The sequence below is a fragment of the Rhagoletis zephyria genome, unplaced genomic scaffold (assembly GCF_001687245.7).
Source record: "Rhagoletis zephyria isolate East Lansing unplaced genomic scaffold, Rhagoletis_zephyria_1.1 Rzeph_scaffold_03370, whole genome shotgun sequence".
Taxonomy (NCBI): Eukaryota; Metazoa; Arthropoda; class Insecta; order Diptera; family Tephritidae; genus Rhagoletis; species Rhagoletis zephyria.
The window spans coordinates 16,345-31,716 of record NW_016160453.1 but is presented as its reverse complement, the minus strand read 5'-3'; positions in this window follow the sequence as shown (position 1 = coordinate 31,716).

The following is a 15,372-nucleotide window of genomic DNA, read 5'->3' as shown; positions in this document are numbered from 1 at the left end:
CCACTTGCAATATTTAACCACTCGCAAACCATCGTGCAACGCTGGCTGGCTTCCCATGCCTTTCCATTAAAACAAAAGCATCGTCGATGAGGAGGAAACACAACCCCAGCATGCATGTTGAACGCGTGTGTACAAGTCCTTATTAGCGCGCGTGCCCATATTTACGAGCATTACCATAAAATCCGACAATAACTAAAATAATAAGAACAACTCGGTACCTACTACTATTACTACTCGCATAATAAACGATCACTACAAAAAACTGCCCACTTCCCCATAGGCTGCGCGGGAATGGGCGAAACAGTTGAACACTTCAAGTGTTGCCGCCATTTGTTGCCATTAAGTGAAAAAAAAAAACAGCCCCTCTCTTCTCGAGGCGAGAACGTTACACAAGTATGCTTCGTTCTTTGTTTTGTTTGTTTTTTTACTATTGTTGGTTTAACAAGACCATTGGGTAAATTTTTTCTTTTTTTTGTCTTCTGCTTGTTTGTTTCCCTTCTTTTTGCTGTTTAGTACTTTAACACAATTGTCCATTGTGTCGTCGAATGTCCGAACGATTACAACGACTTTTGCACTTTCGAACATACGATCGGTGCCTTTGTCGCCTACGTAGCTGCAGAGGTGTGTTTTGTGAGGGGAGAGTGGGTCATACATGTGTAGTTTCTAGACATGCAAAATGGCAATATGTTATATCGTTTTATATGTTTGTTCTGGAAAATGTTTACAGATATGCTTTAAATAGCATTCATTTACGATCTTCAATGGCAGAATATTTATAGGAGATCTTTTAGGAGTACAACAGTAAACCATTCCTACAACAAATTTTTTCTCTCTCTGCCACATGAAACTATTAAACTTGTTTCGGGTCACCCAACCACAATCTGAAGTCCGCGTTCAAAGTTTGGTTAATTTTTTGATTCTAATCTCAAAATGCCTACCATACTGAATGAGAAATGTCTAATTCAAAAGATGATATTTCCGCTTCCATATCGTGTCACAAAGTGGCAATAATTTATGATCTGATACATTGAAAATGCTATGTATCTCTTTAATAGTATGTTCTCTTCCTCCGCCTTTAAAATAATTAAATAAATATTTGAGAGTGGAACATGCTGCTAATCACTGCTTACCAGGAGCACTGTTGAAGAATATCGCAGTCGCCTTGGCAAACTGGAACACCTTTTTATACCCTACATGGCGGTTTCCAGATAAGGTAGAAAACCTGCTCCATTCTGATAAGAACAGTCTGCAGTCTGCAGTCTGATAAGGACAGGACACTTGCAGAGTATATTCTCCACTGCCTCTTCCCTCGTTCGGAATCTTCTACATATCTTATCGTTAGTCAGAGCCTGCTTAAAGGCGTGCGATGCCAGCAGGCAATGACCAGTTAGAACATCCACCAGTGACGTCCACTCTCTTGAGGGAAACGAGGCACTTCGTCAGCTTCATGTCATACGTTCTGCACATAACCCTGGACACCTTGCGTTTTGTTCCACGAATGCTGCGCCTTTCGGATCATGGACAGGTCTGTATACACATTCACTGACCCAACACTCCTCATGCTTTTACGCCAGCCTTCGACCTCTATGGTGGCTTCGAAGTTCGTTACAAAGTGCAGATCCGGGGTCACATAGTCAATCGGGCCATTTAAAGTTGGCCCTATATTACTTTGGACGTAAGGCCTGCACACAAACTGGCCCGTAGCTGTAAGTCTGGTAGCAGTTTTGTACGCTATATTCTTGGCCGATAGGTCCGCCGGCAATAGATGCACCAAAGGTGTAGAGCACTGCCTGCCTTTGTTGTAGTCCTATACTATTAAGAAATGTTGTATTCTCCAATACTCTCCACCAAACCAATACCTCGCCGGCCGTAAGGCCGTGTGGGCCTTACTATAGATACTTGGTACTGCGCTTCATCTGAGGGGTCATCCCATCCAGCTTAGCCTTGAGCCAGTTCGGAATCTTTTATTAGCTGGGGAAGAGTACCTGATCTGTTTTCACTTCGACTCTCAAAAAGAGCGAAATTTCGACTTTAGTCGCACAACGGTAACAGTGGCTTTAAGGCCAACGTTCAATAAGATAACACACGGACCTATAGAACTCGCGCTCAAGTCTTTGGTGGTCATAGGTATTTGCTTGCATGGCAGTTTGTTTCTTTATAGTATTCATAAGCTGGGCGAGAATTTTAGTCAACACTGAAAATAAAAAAAATACTGCTTTAGATGCAGACATTAATTTATTATCCAACAAAATTAAGACAACAAATTCATTTTTAATTTGTAATAAGATACCTAGATGATAGATAACAGGGTAAAAATATCTGGCATCCGAATCTACAGCAATGCTTCCTTACACAATCGCCGATATGTTGTTAATTAACTAAAAAATATCAAATAAAATGCGCTCCAGCTGTGCTTCTCATCCCAATTCAAAGTTTTTCTTTTGGCGCATATGTGCCCAATTTTTTTTTCTTTGCTTTTATTGTGACAGAGCGAAACGAATATTGACCAGTTTAATGGGTCAAACGTGCAATGGATTTATCTATTAACGAGTTTTAAGAGTTCGCTGCATATGCATAAGCTTGCATGTGCTTATGTATGCACATTAGGATACATCACAAAAAAAAATATAAAATTTGTCACATTTTAAGACCTACGCCAAAATATTTCAAAAAAATACTAAAATCTACGGAAGTCAGACCAATTTGAAAATACCTCCAAAAATCTAATTATTTTGATTCCATTGATAAAATTTTTAAACATTTGTATGCAGACCTTTTAGCCATCTTCAATCTGCGGGTGATTAAAAAAAATAGCAATATTATTAAAAACTAATTTTATTAAAGACTAGTTTTTATTCATTTTATAGCGATTTTAGGACGTATTTTCAATTAAGTTTAGCTTAATATTTTTCCGAAGTGCGTAATATTTTTGCGGAAGTTTTAAAATATAATAAAAAGTACCGATTTTTTTTTTTTTGTATGGAGAGTGATGCACCGTAATGTACATATGTACATATATGTTCACCTATGAACGTAAATGTACTGCAATGCTGTAACCCAATTTGGAACAAAACTTTCTTCAGCGCCCTCTACCTAACCCCTGACATGCAGTTTCATCATGATTGGTTAGTGTCCGAAAAAAGCGCTCAGCTGGTCAATTTTTTGTTGTACTTTGTGTGCTGCCTATTTGAGATACTTGGAAGCTTGGTAGGCCTGGCAAACAGCTTCATAAATCTACGTTGTAAACAACTTTATTTGCCGCCAAACTATCGGCGTTTTTGCCTGTCTCCCCTCGAAGTACATACAAACATAAATACCTCAAATAAAACTATCTATGTAGACGCGTACATATGTACATATGTATGCACAACCCACTGCATCATAAAAAATCGATATTCAATTGACTTTTCACCAACTGTTGACTGTTGCTTATCGTCGCTGCTTGCTGTCCGTTGTCTACTCATGCTGATTGTTAGCTATTAACAACAGTTTTAGTGATCACACTTAGCGATATAAATGCATACTTGTAACATACATGTCAGTTTTAGGCCGAACTTTTTTCCCCTAGTTATGGAAAACGGCCGGATTTTTTATTACTATATTTTCTTTGGTCGACAGATTTCCACTGACTATCCAAGGTAAATTGTTCTCCCAAACAAAAAAAAAAAGTATTTGTCACTCCTTAAATATTGGCTTTCAGCCCACAAGCCCCGTCCCAATAACCATTGCGCCACGCTCAAGCATACTCACCTCCGCCAGCCACTTCTACAGCATAGCCTAACTTCATTATAGAAGAAATTATTCGTTATTGCTTTACGGCGCATCATCGATAAATTAATTAATTTATGTGTTAATCAAAAAAAAGCTATTACTGTTCATTTTTTTATTCTTGCTTTTCGTCAATAAAGTTTAAAAAGCAATGAATTTCAGTTATCACCAATTCCACTTAAATCAAACAATTGAGATTAGCTGCTGTGCGGTGGAGGATGCTAGAGGCAGATCTTCTCGAATTGGCAATCGGTAGCGAGTATCGCTTTGTCAGCTCTTTAATTTATCTATCAGCTGCAGGCAGTTAAATGCTATTGCCAATTTTAGGCTGTCAGTAAATTGATTGATTAATTTATGTGTGTAAGTATATGTGCTTTTGGCGGTTTGGCTAATGCACACAAATTTTTATATCTGAAATAGTGTCGGGCATACTATCAGCTACTTCTTCTTCTTCTCTTCTTATTTGGCACGACAACCGTTTGTCGGTTTGGGCCGAGAGCGTAATGCTTCTCCAATTGCCTATTTCCTATGCGAATTTGCGCCAGTTACTCATTCCGAGTGCAAACAGGTCCTTCTGCACTTGGTCATTCCATTTTGTTGGTCCGTGCCCTTTTCTTTCGTTGTCGTTCGGAGTCGAAGGATCTTTTCACCGGAGCATCCTCTCTATGCCCATGTCCTTAAAGCTAAAAGCTAAAGTAGCACCTGTTGGCTAAAGTTGTTCTTCGCTTGATCTCCAGGCTGACGTTGTTGGTAGTGTTTATACTGGTTCCTTCACTACTTCAAAGTTAGAAAAACTCCGCAAACTACCCGAACGCCGCAATCTCATTAGTTTCGACTGCATCTTTCTTCCCAAACATGGGATAGTAAAATTCCTATATCCTGCGTCTATGTGGCACTTCCTGCTTCCGCATCCCGACAAAATTCCGAAGAAATCGGTTAAGTAAGTAGGCGCCTCATTTAGATGAATGAAGGCGAATATCCTAAGGTTTATTGAAATGATCTGAAATCCTAACTATTATTGAGTTATTTCTCGATGGAAATTAGAGCAGAAGCTTTGGTCAAATAAACTAGGAAAGGCGCCAACAGCAGCAGCAATCAAACTAATTCACTTTCACGTGGAACCCAAANCAGGTTTATTGAAATGATCTGAAATCCTAACTATTATTGAGTTATTTCTCGATGGAAATTAGAGCAGAAGCTTTGGTCAAATAAACTAGGAAAGTCGCCAACAGCAGCAGCAATCAAACTAATTCACTTTCACGTGGAACCCAAATTTCCCGGGCGTAAAAACAGACGACAAATGAAGCTTCGATCCGCATGCTTAATACGCAACAGAAAAAGCATAGAGGATGCACTCTTGGCGGATCACGTAGGTATGTAGTAGAAGGCAGGGGTAGTAACATCTATATTCGACGTTGAGCAACGAAGATTAGAGTTTGAAGGTAATGCGAAAACCATGAAAAGGCTGCTTCTCCAAAAAAAAACATGATCACTAAGAGAATGCATCAAAAGGACGTTGGACATTCGCACTGATTGTGGAACTGAATCTAACCCGGTTCCAAACAGGACATGGAGGTTACTGAAAACACCTATTCCGCTATACGGTTTAGTGTGCTCTTAGGATCCTTGACCACCTTATGCAGACCTAGTAGGCCTCCTGGAAGCCTGTAGTATGCTCTCTATAATGGAAATACCAAAAGGCTAATTTTAATTTTTATTTTTTCATTTCATTTCATACTTGGTTGTCCAACTTCTTTTGCATGGTGCAACAAGTCAATTACTCTCGCACCTCGCTGTGCGCATGCGCTGTTGCTCGTCAACTACTAGTATCTATCTAATGTTGTCTGACAAATGACTTGAGCAAAATTGTTGCGCTTAATTTCAAACTCACTGTAGGCATATGTATGTATGACGCTTGCATTTTCAATTTATTTATATAAAAGCCATTGGAGACTGTCACAGAAGTCATGTTGCATTCCGAAAGTATCAGGAATTCGCAACGGTACCGCTTTTAGAGAAATTATTGGCAGTAAAATTTTTGAAATTTTATTGCTGTTTAGGTATGGTAAAATACATATGATCAAAAATTCTAATGTAGATCCTTCAAAAATGTTCATTAGTTTTGAGAAAAACTTTAAAAATTTACTTTTCATTTAGTCTGTCATCTATCAGTTTTGAACTGGTTAAAACGAGAATTTATTCAAACAAAGTTCAGAGCGTAATAATCTGTTAGTTGACGATAGGAATAATGGTCTGATGGCCCTCATACCCTCAGCAAAGATCTTTTGGAACAGTGCCCTGAAAATAGATACAACAAATTCCTTCTAAGATTACCGGTTTTAATTAGTCTCTACCAAGAAAAAGTTTCATATATAGCTGCCATACAACTTAGGTGTTCGTTATTGCAATATTTTTCGCTTTCCCTGAAATAATCTTTTTCGCTTGCAAACTATATCTTTCAGTATCGGCAGACGTTTTTCCTACATTCCAAGACACTCTTACTGCATGCAACTACGGTTGCCAGACGTACTGATTTTATCAGTACGTACTGATTTTATCATACAGTACTGATTTTTCAACTCTTGTACTGATTTTATTCGTTTCTTCAATCAGTACGCTAATGTCCTGATTTTTTCAAAATTTGTACTGATTTGTACTGAATTTTCTATTCAAACAAAATACTTTAGTATTTTAAAGGTTTTTACATAACGTTGGAACTTCCTTAAACTGTACTGTTAAAAATAAGAAGAATAAATTGAATTATAGTTGACATGTTTTAGATAATGTTTGATATGCCCAAGAAATTAATACAACAAAAAGATCAATCGTTTTATGGGCACATCGCCGGGTCGTTACGTACCAGTTGCGATAATATGATGTAGCTTAAATTATTTAAAAAGAAGGCTTACATTTTTCTCGAGTGTTTTTAATTATCTCGAAACTGACTTTCAGTTTAATAACAACAAATTTGAATATTCGAATGGCTTTTGCCTATAACTTACAACTCCTTTTTCTCAATTTACTGATTTTGTAAAATTTATTTCGTTTTCCTCTTTTCAATGGAATGACCCAAATATAAAATAATTTATTGGCTCCTGTGCATAATGATGTGTACACTCATTTAAAATGAACAACACTTTTTTTTTATGAACTACATATTTTTTATTTATATACCAAAATATTGCTAAAAACAAGAACTCAGGCGTTTTAAATTATTTTCTGTTACGTACAATCATAATTTTTCTTTGAATAAAAATGTACTTAAAAGTACTTTTTTAGCATGAAAAAGTCTAATGTACTGATTTCGCGCATAAAAAATCTGGCAACCCTACATGCAACACATATGTACTTACTTAGCTCGATGCCGACACTTTTTACCGCTTGCACATTTTCAAGTTTACATACATACCTATTTACTTTTCCTTTTGCATGCGTCAACGATTCCGACTGTTAACACCAGAAAACAACTACAACAACAAGCAGTCTACAGTCGCATGCACTTGTGTATGTTCAGTAGGGCGGGTCGAAAAACACAAAATGTTTGATACGAAAGTTTTGTATGTAGGTCTTAAAAGGTGCTATTTTAATCCCTTGTTCTAGAAAATAAATCCTCTTTCTCTACGACAATATCTTCAGTCTGCGGTATGAGCTTGAAAAATTGAAAATAAGAGCTGGAATACCAATTTTCGAATTTTTACAACGATTTGTGTAGATCAAATTCGGAACTTATTCCCCTTCCTAAAATCATAAACAAAGAAATTTGGCAAATTGAAAGTAAGTAATATATTTTAATCAATTAAACCTTATTTCCTACTTAATTTATTGATTGATTAAAATATTGATGCTACTTGCTTTTAATTTGCTAAATTTATTTTTTGCTACATTAAAATATCTCCTTCTGAGGCTTGTGTTGTTCGACCCGCCCTAATGTCCACTGCAATTGTGTGTTGCTCATTTCTGTGTTGTTGTAGTAGCAGCTGCCATTGCTGGCATTCGGTGAAGCAATTCGTTACGGAATTATAGATTTGTGGGAAAGTAACTTTTCATCTTCAGCAGACACTTACTTAGGTACATACACATAAATTTTGTCTTTAGAATATTTTTTCTTTTAAACTCAGCCGCCTTTCCTGCTTCTGCTGAAGCTTCGCCAACGTCTTCGTTTGCTCTTTGCAAGCTCGAGCTTGTTTTCATATTATTTAGAATGCATTTTATAGCATTTGCATTAAATTCCAATAAAATTTTAATGCGTAATCATAAAACGCTTTCCATAGTCCCTTTCTTTCGTTGTTTTGTTTTTGTTTGTGACTTGAGTTTTCATGCTTTTCAGAGATTAGTTAATTGCTTGAGTTATAACAAAAGCATCAAAACTAATTTGCGGTTTACGATGAGGCAGTTGAGAAATGTGTTAATATATGGGTGTTAATACTCTTAGGAACTGATTTTTATTGTTATTGTTGCATACAATAGGTGTGCTTTGTTGGTGGAAGTGGGAGAATATTTCTTAGATATTTTAAGCTTTTTTTAATAACTCTTCAATGAAAGCTTACAGCACAAAAATTGTTGTGGCTAATCAATATTAAATTTATTTTACCGGTATTTTATTTTTATTTTTTTTTATATCTACAAGTATCTCGTAACTTTCTTCTTCTGTATCGACATCGTAAAAATCCTTATCGGATTTCAATCGATACAATTTGAATAATACATGGCCCCGACTTTTTTTTTTTAAATGGATGCTCAATTATTGGGTAATTTTTAATTAAGAAATTTCTTGATTTTTTTTTTAAACTTCAAATATTTATTAAACGGCTGGATTTTATGATTCAATATTTGCATTAGGCTGGATCGTGAAAAAAAAAATTTAAACTAAANATTGGGTAATTTTTAATTAAGAAATTTCTTGATTTTTTTTTTAAACTTCAGATATTTATTAAACGGCTGGATTTTATGATACAATATGTGCATTAGGCTGGATCGTGAAAAAAAAAATTTAAACTAACCTAAACACTCAAGCTCAGCTTAGGTTGAGGCAGCTGTCTTCTTCAAATAGTGCCAAGCGAAAATCAAGGCCTTGCGCTCTCTGAAGATGTTCTCAAAATTGGTTAGATAAGTTTAGACTCCCTACTTCGGTGTTAGGTTTAGAATCTCTTTTGATCTTCTCTGTTGTGCTGTTTATAGAATAATTAAGTGAAAAAACCCTATAATATTGTTCCCATCTGCCGAGCCTACACCAGCGCGAGGCTTAAGTTTTTATTTGAGACTGGCATTAGCCAAAACCAAATTATTGTTAAGCTCATTAGGCTTCATTTTGAATTCCGAACCATAACTTTTTTTTGATGAGCTGGTCAATAATGTTTGGCTCGATGGATCGAAATCAATAGAAAAAAATATGTTTTATTCATTTTGTTTATTCATCGGCTGGGTTAATCTAGTATTAAGAGGTGTCCACTACCTTCCGGCAGCATCGAAGCAACATCCAAAGTGTTTTATTTCAAAGAGCGATTGCTCTCAGCGAGCAAAAGCGAAGCTCAAAGTGAATTTTGGCCATGAAAAAGCTTCTTAAGCAAACCATCGGTCGTTCGCAGGTGGCGTTAGATCTCTCGTTTTATGCGGCAAGTTTAAGATACACATCGCAAAGTGAACAGGAAGCTCGGCTACTGACCGAGCAAAATTTGTACGTACCAAGAATTTATTTTACATTTTTTTTTTGTTCAAACACTATTTTTAGTAACTTATCTTATCTTAACAAACAATATCATTTCTTCATAAAAACTGTCAATGAACTTCAGCGAAAATACAAGGAAAAATCAATTAAGAATTTGACTGATAACGAATTGAACGCAATGTAAACGTTTAAGTAACTCCAAACAACGAGCCTCAAATTACAAGGCGCCCCCTTTACACAATGAAGAGGTGAGTTCAAAAGCCTGACACATTATCCAACTAACCGTCTAACACTTTGACTAACTAAGTCACCGGCCTTCAAATATTAACAAACGCCAAATGATAGATTCACCTGCATTCCACTGCTGGCTATTGTTAACAAAAATTTTATCCAAGCCAGCGCCAACAGTATGTCAAGTTTCTAGGAAATTGCTCCGCTCAAATTATTATTTAACCACTCGAAAGCAGTGCAATGGCCATAGAGCGGCCCTCTTCACACGCCGCTCATACCTTATTGACTGTTTTGTTTGAACTACACGCAGAAATATTTACTTCAATAATCGCGCTTGAACTCTGTGTAAACAAACAAATACAAATAAAAACAAAAAACCAAAATAAAAAAAAAATAGTAAAAACTAACTGAAAATACCTTTGTGCAGTGAAAAATCAACGAAACACTTAAAAATTGTGTGTAAATATTTGTAAGTTCAAGGAAAGAGAAGAAAGAAAATATCGAAAACCAACTAAAGTGTTTGAGAATGCACAAAATATTCTATGCACTGAGCTGGTTGCTCCCCCAAGTCGAAATAGAAGCAATCAATAACCGGCTGAGCTGGCAGTCAATGCGTTAACTAACAGCTACAGTACTTATTAGACCGCATTTAGATGCATTACCTTTTTGGGTTATTAACTTTTCGTTGCTTCACACAAAATACACAGTTAAACAAGTAGCAGCGGAAAGGAAATGAGATTGGCTTTATTGCCAGCAATGGTAAGAGTGTGAGATTTTAATATTTAATGGAAAATTCTCACTCGGCTATGAATTATTTGCGCAAACAAAAGAAGTTAATCTGAACTTTTTCAAGCGCTGCCGAATTTTAATGCAGCTACTTGTGACTTAACTGTTGTTAAGTGTAAAAAAAAAAAAAATTACCGCTCGTACTAAAGCTCCAACGTTAAAATAATAAAGTGGTCGAACACACTTTGTGTATAAGTAAATGTTCAACTTTGAGTACGCAGAAGACTAGGTAAAACACAATTTACAACAACAAAAACAGTCATTAAGCTCCAGAAAATTGTTTAAAAAACCACTTTTTTCTCTCTTGCCCAGGGAAAAAATAGCAAGATCCTACTTACCGCTAGCGGACGGACTGTAGGCTGTTGAAGGATCCTTCTAAGTTGGCTAAGCGCCAACCCTCGGTCCTGGGCATGGCCCTTATTGAGGTAACTGTTTGCAGAGTCACGGAATGAAATTATCTCAGCATTTTTTCCTCAGCTAATGTTTAAGCACCTCGGCTCATGTTTCATCAAAACTACTGAAGAGAGAACGTATCCCAGTTGATATGAAAAAGTACACGTTTTGAAAGGCCTAATGACCAGGAACTGTACTATCAATGAACCGACAATAGGGAAAGAAATCGTCACATAAGCTCAGGCCATTATGCATTTTAGCAACGTGTTCACTAAACTACCCGAAACAAAGAGATCGCTTTTATTTCCCATTTAGCATGCAGATGTGCTCGAAATATTAGCGAAAAAAATTATTAAAAATCAACAAAAACTCTTAGCCACTTGCAACTGGCACTTTATTGTACCACAATCCAAAATTTTTCCAAAAACTAAAAAAAAAAAAAATTTATTTTGGTGAAATCTTTTTTTTTATAATATTCCAATAATTTTTAGATTTTGCTTTAAAAATAAGAAAGTCTTTTTAATTTAATTTAAAATTTAGAAACATTTTTTTAATTTAATTTTCTTTTAATTTTTAAATTATATTTTAAAAAGAAAAATATTTTATTTTTAATTTATTTCAATTTTTAGGAACTTGTTTTATTTACTCTTTTTTTTAATTTGATTTTATTTTATTTACTTTTCTTTTAATTATCATGGACTTCTTTTTTCGTTGTTAATTTAATTTTCTTTTAATTTTAAGATTTTTTTGCTTTAAAAATAAAGTTTTTTTTATTTAATTTAATTTTTAGAAAAAATATTGTTAAAAGACAGACACAAAAACGCTATGTAGTGAGTTGAAAGACTGTTGCCAGAGTTGCCGGACTCCGACATCCCTTCTTATTAGCATTAACAGGAATGATTTTAAAACCAAGTTCATGCTTTTTCTTTTACCTAGTCAGCAGAAGGGTTGATATACAATTTTTATAATCTGTATAAAAATTCTTTTAGTGTAGTTTAACGACTAAAACTTCAATAAAATTTGCTAAATTTTTAATTCAAATATTTTTTATTATTTTCTTTTAATAAATAGTTCACAAGTCGTAAAAATTAATTATTCGGGAAATAAGTATTTGTTTTCTTCTTGCTTTCTTTCTTCTTTTTTTTTTTGTAAATTACAGGTCAAACTTCTCTGTGAAATACATATAAAAATTTTATGACGTTTACTTAAATCTCCATTAAAGTTTCTTTTTTATGCATTTTTGAAAAGGGGAAACCTAGAGTTTATGGGGTTGCATGTTTACACATACATATATTTAAGAGTAAATCATTTACAAAAAATTGCAAAAAAGTACACTGGGAAGTATGAAGTGCAACGGCTCAAAAAGAAGTACTGTGCTTCCGCAAGAAGTACGGTTGGTCACATTAGTTAGGATCCATGCAGCACTGTATGAGGATGAATCCACAAATTTAAAGAAACTAAAAGTGAATAAGTCTTAAGCCTCAACAAATAACCTTAAAACAAAAATCAACATTTTATCACAGTTCGCCCATATTCATAGAGTATACATATTTACATACATACATTATCGAGCCCTAACTGCCAAAAATACGTAAAAGACATTTTTTCAAAATTTTATTTTTGATGCAGAAATTCATCTAGTAATTTTAAAAAATATGTCGCTGCCGTTTTTTTTTTGGCGGTTAGGGCTCAATTTTTACGTATGTATATACATACATATGTGTCAAGAAGATCATCTACCTTCGTCATCGTTGTAAGCCAGTAATTAAGTGAAATGTTTTTGGAAGCATTTTGAAGTGTATGTAAATGACTATAATAACATGCAACTAGCTGACAATATATGTTTGTAATGTGGAAAGTTGAAAATTTTATTTAAGCTCAACATCATAATGGTCACTTCATTCAATGCACATTGGCTAACAAAAATTCAAATGTTTCTTGTAAACATTTGCCGCAGCAATAAATATCTTGAAGTGAAAATATAATACAGCAACATTTGTAAATAAACAATGGGATGGATGGAACATCTTTCTACTCATGCATATATGTATGTAGACTTGTAAACATACTCATACCTCAGCGCCATGCCATCGACGACAACGTGCAACGATCGATAAGCAATCAAACAAAGCCACTTCAGCAAGGTATGAGACGGGAATGAGGCGATTCTTTCCAACTTTTCGAATCTCGAATGTCATCAATGGCTGCCCAACTGCGGACGACTGCATTCTTATGCAGATTCCACAGTGTCTTCTATGATTGCATACACACACAAATATTCAGATGTACACAAATGTGGACGAAAAGGCTGAAATGTTACAAGTACAAAACGGGGTATGTGTGTTGGTATGTAAATAAAATAACCTATGGAGATAAAAAAAAAAACAAAACAAATAAATATGGCAACAAAACTTCAACAAAGAAACAAATATTTTTAGCGCAAGAATCATATTCACAGTGATGAGCAAAACTTTTTATATATTTTATAAGTTCCGAGGCATACGCGCGATGCGGTGTACAAGTGAACGGCAGAATGAAAGGCAGGTCCCATCAACCCGCGGAGTAGTCAGATATATCACCCGACAAGCGATATTTCAAATAATGAGAGAAGAACTAGGTTTTGACCTGTATTCGAGTATCATGTGGACCAGGCTGTAAAATCCTCTACCACACGTCAGCATGTCTTCGAAACTGAGGTCTATGCAGATGAAAATCACCAATGAAATGTAAAGAAATGTCATAAATCGCTGGCATCTAATAGAGTATTAAAAGGATGGTGGACTAAAGACAAATTCTCGAATATCCGTGGCCGGTAAATGCGAGAACTTTAAAGTCAAGATTAACCATAAGGAAGACTAGTACATTCGCGTAGGCTAAAAAGAATCATCGATAAGATTCTTAATGCGGTATTGGTATTTTAGGGATCTTCTGCAAAAGTCATATGTCCCTATACTATTATCCCGTGTCAGGATGTTCAGGGCTGTAACCGAAGTCGAAATCTTTTATTTCATATCGAAAAAAGAAGTTTGGTAGAAAATCATCGTAGGAACTCGTACGGGGTATTTCCCATTTTGTGAATATAAACTAACTAAAACTAACTTAAAAGTAGACAGCAATAAATGAATGTAGATACCCAAGGCAATCGTGGCAAAGTATTAGTATCCTTTAATTTCCTTTACTCCTTCAAAGGGGAAAATTTCCGGACCTCCATCATCATTTGTCTTAATATCCCGCGCCACAAACTTTAGTTTACCTCAATACTGTACATTTTGGTGCGCTACAAGTGCACAAGCCCTCTTTTAAGGTGAATGCAATAGCAGCAGCAGCAAAAAAAGAAAAAGACCGCCTAGTAGCCAAAGAGGGGCGCTGCCGTGAAGCGTTTGAGTGATGATGTAGTGACGACGTCTGCCACTTTTGCGCCTCTGGCAACACAAACACGAAAGCACAACCAAAACTCCACTATTCACTCAACTTGTACTGCAACGGTGAACAGTGAATGCATGGCTCAGCGCTTTCAAAGGCGTAAGCATTTGCATGAGCTCACTTATGTTATTGTTCTTGTGAGTTTGTGCGTATTATGACGCTGAGATGATGATGCATATCAAGCGGCCAGTTTAGATAAAAATTTGTGAATAAATTTATTGTTAATTGCTATTTTAACTGGCCAACCGAGACAATTAAGATATGAACCTTGTACCTACACATGTACATAGTACGTTGACTTTAATAATCATACGCTGCTGCCAAAACCTGCCACACCACAAAATAAGAGGAGAAAACGCACAGCAAAGCGCTGCAACGATGCGCCAGATCGCTTGAGAATTTACCTGTTGTTGTCACTTTGAAGTTTTGTTTTCCTGCGTCTTTTACTGCTGCTGCTGCTGCAGCTCTTTTACTTGCTGTTTATGTGGCAATAAATTAGTGTTATAGGCAAAAAAAAGCACACAAAAAAATCACATCTTCTCATAAATAAATGAAATTGTTTATTCCTCTTCGTATGTTATCAATAATGCACTTTGTCTTATAGCACAAACAAAAGATTGTGGAAACTTGATCAATAATTTCTTCAATTCTGAAGGAAGTGCGCATCGACAGCACTTAGAGAAATTCTGGGAAAATTTAGTTTCAAATGAAAATGTGAGGAAAATAAACTCCTTTATAAGATGGTTATAGTTAGCAGTGATTTACTTATGCACTCCTATATAGATTAACGTATAAACCATTAAAAGAGGCCTGGGGTATTCCATGACAAATTTACTGATAAATACATATTATTGAGGAATTAGGTGCTTTCTATGGGTACCGAAATGAATTTAGGTACTCACTCGATTTCCGAAAAATTCTCGCNGGGGTATTCCATGACAAATTTACTGATAAATACATATTATTGAGGAATTATGTGCTTTCTATGGGTACCGAAATGTGTTTTGGGTCAGCTGGCGTGTTGTCTCGCTGGTGTTTTTGGTGGTCCTAAAACGCACTTAAATAGCACCTAATTCCTGAAGAATATTTACCAGTATTCCAAGAAA